This window comes from Triturus cristatus, chromosome 10 (genome assembly GCF_964204655.1).
Source record: "Triturus cristatus chromosome 10, aTriCri1.1, whole genome shotgun sequence".
NCBI classification, from domain to species: domain Eukaryota; kingdom Metazoa; phylum Chordata; class Amphibia; order Caudata; family Salamandridae; genus Triturus; species Triturus cristatus.
Genome location: NC_140593.1, coordinates 566,478,957 through 566,494,763, shown reverse-complemented (window position 1 = coordinate 566,494,763; position 15,807 = coordinate 566,478,957). Strand labels below are relative to the sequence as shown.

General features: G+C 47.0%; 1 protein-coding gene across 3 annotated transcripts in view; it reads left to right on the top strand.

The window, feature by feature from the left end:
* Positions 1-15,807, top strand: part of PDXDC1 (pyridoxal dependent decarboxylase domain containing 1) — a 360,469-nt gene that overhangs the window by 68,651 nt on the left and 276,011 nt on the right. The window lies entirely within an intron of this gene.

Below are 15,807 nucleotides of genomic sequence, written 5' to 3'. Positions count from 1 at the left end.
AGAAAAAAAATAAAGAAAGAAAAACACAAGCAACCAACTAAATAATCTATCTTGAATCCGCAATCAAAAATTGTGGCCCAAATATACTTATGGCGTTTATACCCCATATTACCTTTTAGTCTCAGAATAGTTGCCTCAAGCTTAAATATCTGACAAAGGAACAGCCACCACTCATGAACCTGGAGAGGTGTGGAAGTAATCGAAGTCCTTGCGATGCACAGATGGGCAGCTATAATTGCAAGTGAAATAATAGTGAGTAACCTGGGCTAATATCAAGTTTACATGCCAGCAAAATATCCTTAATATCTGGGGCCATATTACAGATGAACCACGTTTTCCTGTATTGCGCTGGGCGCACCTTTCAAAAGGTGCCCCTAGCCCAATCCAGGAAAATGAGTGGCATAATGGTGAATGCGCTACCCCCAGGGCAGCGCATTCCTGTGAAAAACGGAGCAGCTGCTTTGAAGCCGCCTGCACTTTTAAAGGGGATCAGAAATCCCCTTGCAGGAGGGCACAGTCAGTGACTGCAGCCGCCTGCAAGCGAATGTCTGGGGGGGGGTCCATTGGACCCCATTTCCCCCCCTGTCAGTGCGCTTCCTGAGAGCTTCTTTGCATCTACGCCCGCGTCTGTAATATGGCGCGAGTGCAGAGGCAAAGGGATTCCCTCATTTGCCTGGAGCATGCCCCTGCAGCTACCTCTGAAGATAGCATTGGTGCTTTATGTGCACCAGCAATATAGATATTATAGAAGGTACCACACGAGCGTCTACGGGCCCTTCTGTAATACCAAAGTGCCCCTGTGGGCAAACTAAGCTGGCACAAATGCCCGTTGGCCCCCTGGGCACTTTCATAATATGCAACTACACTGGACCAATAGGCGTTCAAAGATGGGCACCCAGAACACATATGCTCAATGTCTGCTGCTTACAGACAGCCTTTTGGCAACAGCACTTATTACTAGCATTATTAATATCCCACTTACTATTTATTTCAGGCATATAATATAACATATAAACAGTATTGCACTGCTGAAGCTTGAGACTAACTGAGAAAAACGATGAATTGATTATATCTAGAGTGACAGATATCTTTTGGTTGAATATCCCGATTTAACCTACTTCTCCACTTATATACAAGAATTGCCAAGTCATCACCCCTGTGATCTTGCATAATTTTATGCATCTCTCTAATCGTTAGCTTGCCTGCAGTAGTGAACAGAGGTCAGAATATCAAGATCATTAAAAGCAACAATATATGTAGGACTGTGCAGAAGGTAATCATAAATGTAAAGACATTTCATAAAAGACTTGCTTAAGATCATATAGTGTTTACAATACAACAGAAGTACTAGCCCATTGTTATCATATAATTGCCCAACAGTTTACAACCATGATCATACCTTGATGTAGCCACAGAGTCATGGAAAACAGAGGGGAAATTGGGATTGCCCCATAAAGGTGTAAATGAGTGGCTCGTAGGGATAGAGTACTTAAGACATATTTCACCCTGTGCTCTACAAATATCCTTAATGATCTTAAAATGCACCCATTTGAAATCATTTGGGTTGGAGAGTCTGCATAGAAGGAACCTCATATCTGCCCTTAGAGCCATTTGATATCCCAGTGCTTGTGAATCCAGATTTCGGATTTTATAAAGACGTTTGCCTTTATGTAAACGTTTTTTAACTAAATATTTCATTTGAAATAATTAGAAGTTTTCTTGCAGCTAAGCAACTAAAACACATTTGGTGGTCTGGGTAAGGTAAAAGTATTTGTTTTTCTTCCTCTAGTTGAAGAGTTGGGATTAAATCTAGGTACTGAGTGTGAAGCTTCAGAGCCTTGGCTTAAAAATCGTGATGAAGCTAAAGTGAAACTAGCATGGGCTGTCTTGATATTCAGTTGGAGATTTGTTGGCTCAGTAATGTGGATTCACTAATAACTCATTCTATTCAATAGATAGTTACTACAACACATGGCAGCTGGACACTTGGCCTATGGAACAGCTAGTTCTTTTGTAATAGCCGAGAACAGCAAGTTTGTGCGATGCTGTTCTGTTACCTTTGGAACTCTGTCTCTCTTTGCATTGTTCGCAAACATTTCAAAAATGTTCTCTTTTCATCCTTTTTCAGTGCTTGCAGATAGCTCTTCTTTTTTAAGCCAACAACGAATAGTCCTCCCCTCAACACTATAGTGCCAAGAGGTTCTGCAGGAGTACTTTAACTTTATAAACGGACACCCTTTTCCATTACCTACTGGTTGGATCTTATGTCTTAAATTTAAAAACTTGTTATGCCCCTTCTGCTTCTAAAACTACTACCAGTGTCCCAGGTAATCAGGCCTAGTGGACTGTTGCATAAAATATATATTTTAAGCCCAAATTTCACAGCATGGACTGTAAGGTATCGTAAAATATAAATATATTTTGACTAGCAGGCAGACTGATTCTTAAAATATGACTCTTTTAATAAAGGCCGTATATAACATCACATTTTAAAATGTAAAGAATTCATATGCATTCCTATATATATGTCTATACCTGCACCTGTGTGGAAACATAAATGGATAAGTAAAATACATACTTTGCTATTTATTTAGTGTCCTAGATGTATGGTTCTAGATGTAGCAATCCTAAATGTTATGTTTTGCCAAGTAGATTTATAAAAATACTATCAACTATGAAGGCATTTTGTAATATATCTTTTCTGGGTATACCTTTAGTGGATTGATTTTTGTTGAAATTTATGTGAATGGGCCAGGTGGCTATCATTAGGTCAAATTGAGATTTCACACATTCACAACACTCAGTAAAGGGACCAAGATGTCAGAAGCCATTGGTTATTCTGTTTTCTGTGTTTCCTCTGCTTGCGTGACTGCCTCATTATTTGTCTGCGTAGTATGCAAACCGTTTGCCTTAAATAGTGACCAAGAATGCTTCACTGTACTTGCAAACTTTTAAAATATAGGGCATGATTTTAATTTTGGCGGTCTGTACTCCGCCGGGTTGACGGAGTATGCTACTCCGTCCCCATGACGGAGGTTCCAACTTCCAAAATTTAAATACCCACAGATGATTTCAGGCATTGGCAGGAATTGCTGTCAAGGTGGTTTCTGCAATGCATTGTAACTTTGCCGTACTTTACCTAAGCAGGATTTTCCTTTTTGAAGTTAAAAAAACAAACAATGCCCCACTTGACATGAAAGCTTCCTCAAATGAATAGGGGGGCTTTGAGCACTCTTCACTGCCCCATGCCTCCTGGTTTATCCAGGCAGTTCTAGGCATTGAAAAATGGCTTAATGGCTTCTGATCAAAATTAGGTCGGAGGTCATATATCCAAATGTAGTGGTTCTCCATGGTGGATGCCCGGTCCCTCCAGCATCTGTAGTTAGAACTTTTTGTGATGTTTAATTTTATGCGACCCCTGACCCTCCTGGTAGGTCGCTCCCCCTCTGCACAGCTCCGCCTGTGTGCCCCTGCCCCAGCTGCCGCTTCTAAGGACTCGCTCGTAAGTGTGCTCATTCTCCGTTTTTGTGCCCCGTTTTTTGCCTCTGTGCCATAGTTTTCCCCCTCTTTTGTAGCCCATTCTTTTGCTTCTGTGCCACGGTTTCCCCCACTTTTGTGCCCCGTTTTTTGCCTCTGTGCCACTGTTTTCCCCCTCTTTTGTGCCCCGTTTTTTTTGCTTCTGTGCCACTGTTTCCCCCTCTTTTTTGCCTCTGTGCCACTGTGTCCCCCTCTTTTGTGCCCCGTTTTTTGCCCTCTGTGCCACTGTTTTCCTCCTCTTTTCGTGCCCCATTTTGCTTTCTGTGCCACTCGTTTCCCCCGCCGCTGTGCACCCTGTCGCCCCGCCCCCCTGTCTGCCCACTGCCCATTCGCTGCTCCCGCCTCCCAGCTGCTCCTCCCTCCAAACTCCCCATATATGCCGGACGCTGCGCTGGCGCGCCAAAGGCGCACCTAAGGCAAGCCCGTCTGCGCCAGTCCGCGCCTGGACCACGCCCAGCGCCAGGAACCCTGGCCCCCGCACACACCACGACGCCTGCCTCCGCTACGACCCCAGCACTCTCCACGCACTCAACGCCGGAAGATCTCGCAACTGCTGCCAGGCCACCCCGAAACGCACCCAAGGATCCTTCTCCTGCCGGAACTGCAGCTTCACCAGCATCCAGCCCGCCAACCCGCCCAACATGGAAACCAACTTCCTCAGGTGTATCCTGCTCAACACCCGTTCCGCCCGCAAACACGCCGTCGAACTCTGGGACCTTCTCGACACCAACGCCCCAGACGTCGCCTTCCTGACGGAGACCTGGCTGACTCCCTCCTCGGCACCTGACATCGCCATAGCCATCCCGGAAGGCTACAAGACCACCCGCAAGGACCACACCAACGGAATAGGAGGAGGAATTGCCATCGTCCACAGAAACAATCTCAAAATCTCGACACACGCCGACGACACCCTCGGCACCGCCGAACATCTGCACTTCAGATCCACACCGACCCCAACACCACCCTCAGAGGCACCCTCATCTACAGACCCCCCTCCCCCCCGGACCCCGACCGCAGTTCAGCGACTCCATCACTGACCTCGTCAGCACACACACCCTCGCCTCCATGGACTACATCCTCCTCGGGGCACTGAACTTCCACCTCGAGAACAACCACGACGCCAACTCCTCCACCCTGATCGGCAACCTCGGACTCAGACAACCCGTCACAGCACCCACACACTCCGCTGGCCACACGCTTGACCCCAACTTCTCAGCGAGCACCCACGTCTTCTTCGACCGCACCACCGACCTCCACTGGACCGACAACCGCTGCATCCACTTCACCTTCCGGAAACCCACCACACACCACCGCACCCAGCAGATGCCTTGCCGCAGCTGGGGCAAGATCACCGAGGACCAGCTAACCGCCGCCCTCGCCCAGAGCCCACCCGCAGACCCAACCGACCCCGACGCTGCAACCTCCAACAATGGATCAACGACTGCACCAACACCCTCGCCCCGCTCAAGAGACCCCCCCCCAACACCCACACCAGCAAGAGGGCCAGCTGTTTCACCGAAGACCTCCAGGCCTCCAAGCGAACCTGCCGAAAACTTGAAAAAAACTGTACCCACGAAAGAACACCGGAAAGCTACACAGCCCACAGAAACGCCACCTGCCGACACCACCAACTCATCAGATCCGCCAAAAGGACCGCCTTCAGAGACCGCCTCGACAACAAGGCACACAATAGCAAAGAGCTCTTCAGCATCATGAAGGAACTCTCCAACCCCAGCTCCAACACCAACGACATCCCACCGTCACAAGACCTGTGCGACTCGGTGGCCACCTTCTTCCATCGCAAGATCACAGACATCCACAACCGCTTCGACGCCGTCACCACCCCGGCAACAGCCGACACCCCCGCTCCCACGACCACCACCCACACCAACCGCCTGCTCGCCTGGACCAACACCAACAACACCATCAAGATCATGAACACCGTCCACTCCGGATCCCTGCAAGACCCCTGCCCACACCACATTTTCAACAAAGCCAGCAGCACCATTGCACCCCACCTTCGGAAAACCATCAACATCTCCTTCGAGACAGCGACCTTACCGGAGAGGTGGAAGCACGCAGAGATCAACGCCTTACTAAAGCAACCCAAGGTGGACCCCAAGGACCTCAAAAACTTCCGACCCATCTCCCTGCTCCCGTTCCCAGCGAAGGTCATCAAAAAGGCCGTCAACAAACAACTGACCAGCTTCCTCGAAGAGAACAACATCCTGGACCCATCCCAGTCTGGGTTCCGGAGCACCGAAACTGCCCTCATCGCCGCCACCGACGACATCAGGATCATGCTCGACAATGGAGAAACCGCGGCCCTGATCCTCCTGGACCTGTCAGCCGCTTTCGACACAGTCTGCCACTGCACACTAAGAGCATGCCTCCACGACGCCGGAATCCAAGAGAAGGCCCTGGACTGGACCAGAGAGACCGTCGTCCCCCCCCCCCCCCCATCCCCCCTCCCCCCTCCCCCCTTCCGCTCCGAAGCCACCGAGATCATCTGCAGCGTACCCCAAGGTTCATCTCTCAGCCCAACGTTGTTCAACGTCTACATGGCACCACTCGCACACGTCGCTCGACAGCACGACCTAAACCTAATCTCCGACGACACCCAGCTGATCCTCTCGCTCACCAAGGACCCCCACACCGCCAAAACCAACCTCCACGAAGGAATGAAGGCCGTCGCCGACTGGATGAGGAGCCAACTGAAGCTGAACTCAGATAAGACAGAGGTCCTCATTCTCGGCTCCACCCCCTCGGCCTGGGACGACTCCTGGTGGCCGACGGCACTGGGAGCACACCCTACACCCATCAACCACGCACGAAACCTAGGAGTCATCCTCGACTCCACACTCTCCATGACAAAGCAGGTCAACGCTGTCTCCTCCTCCTGCTTCAACACCCTCCGCATGCTTCGCAGGATCTTCAAGTGGATCCCCACCGAAACTAGAAGGATGGTCACCCAGGCCCTCGTCAGCAGCAGGCTGGACTATGGCAACGCACTCTATGCAGTAGCCCCGGCCAAACTCCTGAAACTACTCCAATGCATCCAGAAGGCCTCCGTTCGCCTGATCCTGGACATCCCCCGCCGCTGCCACATCATACCCCACCTGAAAGACCTGCACTGGCTCCCCATCAACAAGAGGATAACCCCCAAGCTCCTCACCCACGAACACAAGGCACTCCACGACACCGGACCAGCGTACCTCAACAGACGACTCCGCCTCTACACCCCCGCCCGCCAGCTCTGCTCCGCAGACCATGCCCTCGCCTCCATCCCCCGCATCCGAAGAGGGACCGCCGGCGGTAGATCATTCTCCCACCTCGCCGCCAAGACTTGGAACACCCTCCCCATCCGCCTACGGCAGACCGAAGACCTTCTAACCTTCAGTAGACTCCTCCAGACCTGGCTCTTCGAACAGTAGCAGCATCCACCCCCAGCGCCTTGAGACCCTCACGGGTATGTAGTGCGCTTTACAAATGCTATGATTGATTGATTGATGTTCTAATGCCGAATGCTGGATGTTTGTCAGTTGCGCTTCTACGGTTGCGGATATGACTGCTGCGCAGTACCTCCTGTAATGCAATCAACCTTTTGACTAAATCAAGATGTCTGCGTGAATTACTACAATTCCGATGGTGATGAGCTACAGGAGGTACTAAAGAACCCACGGTGCTTCTCTTGCTAAGGAGTGTATATCTCCAAGAAAATGATTCCTACCGGCAATCTCGTCGTGACAGTCACGGAGCGAATTCCACGAAGGCTACCGATTGTATGTCTGAAGAGATGAGTAGTTTCCATGAGCATGCTCTCCAAGTAACTCTCTCGACGAGCAGTGTCTCCACCATTGCGCATACTCCCCAGAGGCCATTTCACAAGAAGGGGCTGCGTGCATCATTATGTGTCGGCCATTTTAAATTGGTTGGTAAACGTGGTTGGCAGATGCTGTAGTTTAACAGAGACTAACGGCATCACGCCCTTCAAAGCACTATTCAAGCAAGTGACTTTTTCTTAAACATTTGTCCACACTTGAGTGTTACGGCAGCACACAACTTATCCAGTGACACTCTGTAATCGACAACGTGGTTGGCAGCGCTAGCTGCACATGGTTGGCACCCTGCAAATGACTCACAGCGACACACCTTCAACTCAGTGCCTTATTTAAACAGACGCGCAGGGACGCGCTGTCAGGTCCCCAACCAAGAGGTCACATGTCAAGAAAGGAATGATGGTGGCTGTGTTGTCAAGACTGTGCAAACAGCATTTGGTGCGAGGTCGAATGCAACATGGCGGCAGAGCGTTCCATAATCCGAAACGGGTTAGCGCTCTAGTTGATCGGGCAGAATTGCGTGATACCGGTGAGGCGCGCGGAGAGCTGCGCACTTCACCTGAACCGTGAGAGGAGTAGGAGGTACCTTCAACGCGTCGCGTTTAGTCAGGGAAAAGAAGATACGCGTCGTGAGAATTCTGAGGAGAATTAGAGATTGGAAGCAGCCAACAACCCCAAGTAAGACTGTTCCATATTTTCTACCACAGAAAACGTTCCGAACTTCGCAGCAGCGGAAGTTTAACTGAAGCACCGGTTCATGTGAATGAAATTACAGCGTTCAAAAGACAACACAAGTTCTGACGTAGCATAGTTTTTTGGGTTCGAGTTGAGTTAGCTCAAGTCAAAGAATATAACAGGTTTTCAGGTACACTGAGTAGTTCCGATTCCTGTCAATAAGAAAACATAGGGAGTGGATACTCTTGAGGGCAGAATACAAATGACACAGAAAAGTAAGAACAAAACTACAGAGAAGCAACAGTAGTTAGAACAACCAATAAGAGGTGAAGAAGAATAAGAAAATAAACCAAGGCTTCCGTTCTCTGTCCAGTAAGTGAGTTTAGAGAAAAAGGGGCTAGAGAGAGATCAGGAAGGGAGAAGGAAATATAATAACACCAGATTTTTATCTTACAGCGAAAAAACATAAGAACAGAAGAACGAGTAGCATAGAAGAGAAGCAAAGGCACACAGCAATCAGGGTGGGTACAATAGAGAATAAGGAAAGACACAGGAAGGAAGAAAAGGGAAGTAGAAAGTGATTTACATGTAATTGTTTATTACAGCTCACGAACAACAGCAAGAGCCTGAGAAAAGAGAGACTACATAAGAAGAAGCAGAAAAGAAGACCACCAGTGTGTGCATTCTCTTCTCTGTCCAATTCCCCTTTCCCCCTTGGGGCTCTTCTGGCTACGCATTTAGAAATTGTGGAGGCCGGGGAGTTCAGAGGAGGAATTGGGAGCTTGCGTCATCCTGCTCCTGTGTCAACCACCAGCGAGAGAAGAGCTGGTTCTGACACGCGCACTCGAATGGTGTTTCTTTGTTGCCATCCTCATTTTTAGGTCGAGGGACCGTCCGGTCTGCCGTTGGCAGAACCGGAAGTCCGGAGATCTTATGTTTCTTAGAGTGGCTATTTAGCCCGCCTCTCTTTTTGCCTCTCCTCCATTGGCTGGCTTCCTAAACGGAGGCCAGCCATTGGAGGAGAGAGCCGTCCCTCCATATAGGCTCCGTCTTTTTCAGATTCGGGGCGTGTTCCATGCTGTTCTTTCCACTTTTTAGCCACGCCCTTTTTTAGGCATGTTTTTCTCTCCTCCAGCCAATGGCAAGAGGAGAGAAAAAGAAACACGCCCCCAAATCCGAAAACGCCACTGCATTTCTCCGAGGCATTTCTTCTTGACCTCGGAGAAAGGCAGTGGTGTCTGCGCAGAGCGGGTGCTAGTCAGAAGCTTCTGCCATGATAACCATTCATTGCACAACCCCCCACAATATGTTTTACTATATACATACGAAAGGCGTTTGAAAAAATGCACAACCTGGCGCTTTCTGCCGACCTGCAAAGCTGCATGTGACTCGCCTGCGTGTCAGAGGTGGTATGTGACCTGGTCCCTTCCGATGTTATGACCTGACAAAAGTGACATGGACAGCAGACTCCTTTTCAAGAAAAAGACAATAAATTTGAGCGGGTCAATAGCGGTTTATTTGGACCCGCGGCACGTGCGCTGTCTCCTTTTCCCGCCGCCTCACTTAATCCAAAGCGTGAAAAATGAGCCTTCAGAGCATCCCCTTCATCCCACAGGCAAATACCGGGGCATCGAGAATTCGGGGGACGACCTAGCGTCACTCGGGAGACCTGAGCGCTGTCGATGTCAATATATATTCATTTGCCTTTTTATAAACGTAGAAAAAGACACGACCCCCATAAAGTAGTTTGCCGTTTATCACAGGATTATCGACGTTTATGAGTAAAACTTCCGCCGCTTCTCTGATTGAGTGCGGAGCTTTGCTTTGGCCCTGACGCGTCATCCATCATATCCGAGAGCCTAACCTTGCAGTAAATGAACGACGAAGGCTGCTGCTTGTACTGCTGAGTTTTAAGGTGGCGCACACCGCCGCGTCTTCTCCTCTCAGATGTCCTTAAGATTGCTCAGTATGGTCTGTTCGTGGGGTTTATGCAATTGTTGTAGATGCATCTTAATGTATAATCCCTGTCCCTAGAGAAATTTACAGGGCAGCACCATTAAAATGTAAAAAGTAACATGACGCCCTTGAGATCCGAGCGCAGGCCTTTATATTTTATAGTTTTGAATGTAATTCATTTTACTTCAGAAACACTCTCTATCTACCTCACTCTCTATCACACTACCTCAGTCTCTATCTACCTCACTCTCTCTCACTACCTCACTCTCTATTTCAATACCTCACTCTCTCTCTCTATCTCACTACCTCACTCTCTCTGTGCTAATGCAATAGGTATCACATATGCAAAACAAAAAAGCTAATGCCAATAGAAATGACAATGCCATTTATATAGGGATACAAAAATGATAACAAAATAATGAGCAATACCAATAGCTCTACCTATAATATTGCCGAGACCATTGCATTGTAAATGCTTGTTGTGTTTTGCGTCGCTGCTGCAGACTGTGTTTCATTTGCATGTTACCTTCACATCGTTTCAAGCAACGCAGGTGGCATTTTGGTGACACGTTCTTTGGTCCGCAACTGTCGATTTTTGTTTAAAAAAAAAAAAAAAACTTTTATTATCAAGTTGTGGAAAGTTGCAAACTACATAATTAAGGCTTTTACATTTACGCTCAGTTTGAAGTTTTCGAAAGTGGATTTGAGCAAAAGCTTGTTTAGCCTAAACTGTGTGAAAGGTCAACATTGCAAGGTGTTAACACAAAGTATTGTCCACTGAAATAAAAATGTGTTTAATCACAACGGTGACGCGCACACCTGCTGTGTCAACAACATTTTCAACGTATAGAAGTTTGTTGACAGCTATCGACATGCAGTCTCTTACTGCTCCACCGTGTTTCCTAGAGACACCAGGAAATCCACCCATTGTGTGGAAAAAATGTTACGATGCCTTTGTAACTTATCTGGGGGCCATATGTGCTTCTAGATACCGTCCTGAAAGGAAGAAATGCATGCTTTTGCACTGTTTAGGATTCGAAGGCAGGTCAATTTTCAAACATTAGCCGCCTTTGGTAAGAGGTCAGGGCGAAGAAGACATTGATGAATATATGGAGACTGTTAGGAAACCCGAGTTACAATTTGATGTTCAACAAGTTTCGTTATCATTCGTCACAAATTCTTTAAAAGAGAACAGTTGCCTGGAGAAGATGTGGACACTTTTGTCTCTGCCCTTAGGCAATTGAGTGCAGTTTGTCAATTCGAGGCATTTACCGAACAGTTAATTAGGGATCAGTACATTTGCAAATGTGCTGAAGAGTCCATTCAGCAGAAGCTACTTTCTATGGGTAATCCCTCTCTAGAGGAAACTGTTTGCATGGCTAAAAGCATTGAACTGTCTAAAGCTTCAGTAAAAGATTTGAAGAAGAAAACTGAAGAAACTGTTGCGGCTGTCCGAGTCAAAGACTCTAGAACCTCCCAGGTGCCACATTCGGATAAAAGGTCATTTTTCAAGCAAACTGATGTGAGTAATAGATGTGGGAATACTTCCCACTCTAAAGGAAACAAGTTTTGCCCCGCCAAAAGTGCTACATGCAGAAATTGTGGCAAATTTGGCCATTTTGCCAAAATATGTGTTAGAAATACTAATAATGGGCAGCCGAACAAAGGTCAGGTCATCTTTGTTGGCGTGGCTAATGCATCTGAACCTGTCCACAATGATTGTGAGAATATTCAAAACATTCAAGACGACTTGAGGGATATGGTTGTGAATGACGATCAAGTATTGGGGATGTTTCCAATTGTGTCGATCCATATGTTGAGATTGTAGTGGGTGATAAGAAGCTTCGGTTGTTGGTAGATTCAGGTGCCAGAATTACTGCGATTACTCAGGAGTTATTCACAGAAACGTGGTGTGATCGTTCTTTAGAACTCCTTGACAGGGCTCCAGTCTCCTATGAAAGGCGAAAAATTTAATTAGCTGGTTTCTTTGAGGACATACTAGAATTCAAAGGAAGGAAAATCCTTGGCACTGTTTACGTTGCCATCAAAGGTTTGTCTATTTTAGGCTGGTTTCACCAGGGTCTCTTTCAGATGGTCCTCAGACCTGGTACAAGAGAACAAGTTAGCATAGTTGATTCATTTGATTACACTGGAAATTTGATTCTTGAATACCCCTCTGTCTTTGGTGGGGGTTTGGGTGAGATCAAAGGGTTTACTTATGAGATAAGAGTGAAGGATGGTGCCATTCCCATGAAACACAAAATGAGGAGTATTCCGTTTAGTGTTAGAGAGGGCTTGGAAAAATAACTTAATGAATTCTGTTCAAAAGGAATCATTGAGCCAATTGAGTCATCTTTGTGGCTTTCACCCTTGGTTGTGGCAAGAAAAAAAATGGTGACTTGCGAGTCTGTGTCGATTTGCGTAGTTTAAACAAGAACATTTGAATTGACTCACACCTTTTACCCAAAATAACTGAGTTATTGGCTTTGACCAAAGGGGCTAAAGGGTTCTCAAAGTTGGATCTTGCTTCCGCATATCACCAGGTGGTGCTGGATCCTTCGAGACATCTGACGGCTTTTGTGTCACCCAGTGGTACTTACCAATATTGCAGAATGCCGTTCGGCCTAGCGCCAGTGGCAGTTGTTTTTCTAAGGTTGATGAGTCGTATGTTAAAACATGTTCCTGGAGTTGCCGTTTTTCAGGATGTCTTGATTTTTAGTGAAACCAGAGAAAGTCATGACAAGTCGCTTAAACAGGTTTTAGGAATTATTCAGAAAAAGGAGTTGTTCTTAAAAGTGAAAAGTGTCTGTTCCTCAAGGAGAAAGTGGAATATCTGGGTCATGTGGTGTCGCATGATGGTGTGGAGCCTTGATCGGGATTAGTTAAGGCCATTGTGGACGCGTGTCCACTTACTGATAAGACTGGTCTGAAGTCTTTCATTGGACTTTGTGAATTCTACTCTAGATTCAACAAAGACTATGCATCTAAAGTTCAACCTTTAACAAACATGATGAAGAAATGTGTTCCTTTCAAATGGGACAAGAATTGACAGGAGGTTTTTGATTGGATCAAATCTGAGTTGGTTGGTGACAGGATTCTAAAACCCTTTGATCCAAACAAAAAATGTACCATAACGGTTGATACTAGTGGTTTCGGGTTGGGAGCTATCCTCACTCAAGTCTATGGTGACACTGAATACAGGTTGGGCTATGCCTCCAGGGTACTGAGGGGAGCAGAAACAAACTTCTGAGTCATTGAGAAAGAGTTGTTAACCTGTTGGTGGGCCATCAGGAAATGCAATCCATTCATTTGGGGAAACCACTTTGTTTTGAGGACTGATATCCTGTCAGGCGAAAAAATTAAAGAGAACACACCCAGAATTGCAAGACTGTCCACTAAAGTGTTGCAGTACAATTTTGATGTTGTATATTTACCTGGCTCTAGGAATATTATGGTGGATTTTCAAGATTACTGTTTTGTTGCCTTTATCGATGTTGAAGATATGTGTGCTGTGAGTGAATCTGAATGGAGGAGAGAGTTGGGTGGAGATGTCGTTCTTGAACAGGTCATGAATTTTGTCAAACAAGGATGGCCTAAAGAAAAGAATGTTTCTTATCAATTTCAAACTTTTGTAAAGGTTTCTCAAGAACTCACTGTTCAAGATGGTATTCTTTTACGTGGAGAGAGATTGGTTCCTCCTGAAAGTTTAAGGACACGTTTGCTAAATGGTGCACTGTGAGAAAGTGGCTCTGTATATACTGTTCCTTAATAGGTACAGGGTGTACAGAGTCCACAGTCCCCCAGGGGTTGACAGAGGTTAAAGTTAGGTATAACCTTACTCTCTAAAGTGGTAGCTTGGTCGAGCAGTAAGGCAGTACCAGAGGACAGTGTAAAGCATTTGTTGTACACACTCAGTCAGCAAATGGTTTCACACACTCAGTAACTGAACTCTAGGCCAATGGTTTATATATAAAAAATATATGCTTGTTTTATTTTAGAACCAACACTTGGAGTTAAAATATACTTTCTCAACAGTAGAGGTTTCATATAAATACTTTTGCAATATGCAATAGACTTTAGTAAACAGTTACAAGTGGTTGCAGTAGGCAACTCTATTATTAAACACAACAATACATTGAGCTCAATGGTAAATTCAAGTTATTTGCAACAGATGACTTTTTAGTTTACTTTTGGAATTCCACGACTGGATCCTAGATTCAGTCCTGGGTCAGTTCTCAGAATCAAGTGATGAAAGTCGACTTAAGTACTGTAATGATTTTTAACTAATATTTAGCTATTTTAAAAGTTGACACAGAAAATATTTCAGAGAAAACAGTCAATGATTCCCTATGGAAGAAAATGCAGGTTACAGGTACAGTATGTTCTCGTTACTTTTGTAATCCAGTACTGGGTGCCTAGACTCAGTACTGGGACCTTTATCCAAAACAGGTAAGTAATTACGTTTTCAGATATTAAACGATTTTTGAAGAATATTTAAAGATTGCAGAAATCGACACTTAGAAGAAATTTCACAGAAAAACAGTAAATGGTTTCCTATTGAAGAAAATTGAGTTAAGGGTAAGTACAGGTGTAGGTATTTTTCAGAGTCAATGCTGGGCACCAAGATCCAGCACTGGGAGCTCACCTAAGAGCAGGTGAGTAAATTCGTTTTTGTCACTCGGCTGATTTTTGGTGAATATTTGAAGATTTGAAAAGTCAACACTTAGAAGAAATTTCAGGGAAAAGCCAGTCAATGTTACCCTATGAGGAAAATAGAGTTTGCGGTTTAAGGGTAAGTACTCGACTGGCAGAGTTGAGGTTCTGGGCACAGACTCGGGGGTCTCCCAGGGTCAGGTAGGTACAGTTGGTTCACCCTCAGCGGCTCTAGGTCGGCCGGGTGCAGAGAGAGTTAGGCCCAATGTTCTCCTATGAGGGATAGGGGGGCCTTGTTTGGTGGCTGCTGACTGGCAAGCCACGCGGCTGTGGGAGCTGGGCTCCTGGTCACTTACTCAGGGCAAGTGGGGAAGTAGGTAGGAGTAGAGTTTTCACTGCCAGGGCCACTCGGGCGGCTGGATGCAGAGTGCTTTTGAGCCTTCGGGCGCTCAATGGATTTCAATGGGAAATCTCCGGTTAAGAAAAAGACTGCAAGCTCGGGGATGAGGACTCTTCAGGTGCCACCACCACTTCGAGAGGTAAGTTGGGTAGTTGGAGGATAGGTAGGTACCCCGGGATTGGGCACAGGGGGCCGTGGGGCGCCGCGTGCAGGGGTGCCTTTAGGTGTCGGGAAATCTTACCCTCTGTTGATCGCGGTTGGGGGGCACCTGGTTCTGAGGCTGCAGGCTTCTTCAGGAGTGTCGAGGGAGGTCCTTGGGTGCCGGACTCTGGGTCAGTCGCCGTGGGGTCTTCCTCAGGGTCTTTGTTCACTCCGGCACTGGCCAGGCTCGGCTGGTGCAGAGTGTGCTGGGTTTGCGGTTCCGGGCTAGTGCCAGGGGTTAGAGATAGGTTTCGAGTAGAGCCTCTACTCATGGGAGTCCCAGGGGATTTGAGCCAAAAGGTAGCCAGGTCCTCCGGGGTTGGTGAGGTTGCTAGCCACAAGAGATGCCGGGCTGGAGCAGGAGCAGGTTCGAGGGTCGACAGGCCGGTAGGGCTGGGGCCAAAGCAGTTGGTGTCTTCCTCTTTTCAGCAGCTGCAGGGCAGGTCTTCTTTCTTCTTGCTCTTCGTAGTTTGGAATCTGGGGAAGGAAGGTTCAGGGTGCCCCTAAATACTAGATTTAGGGGCTTTACAGGTAGGTGAAGGGCAG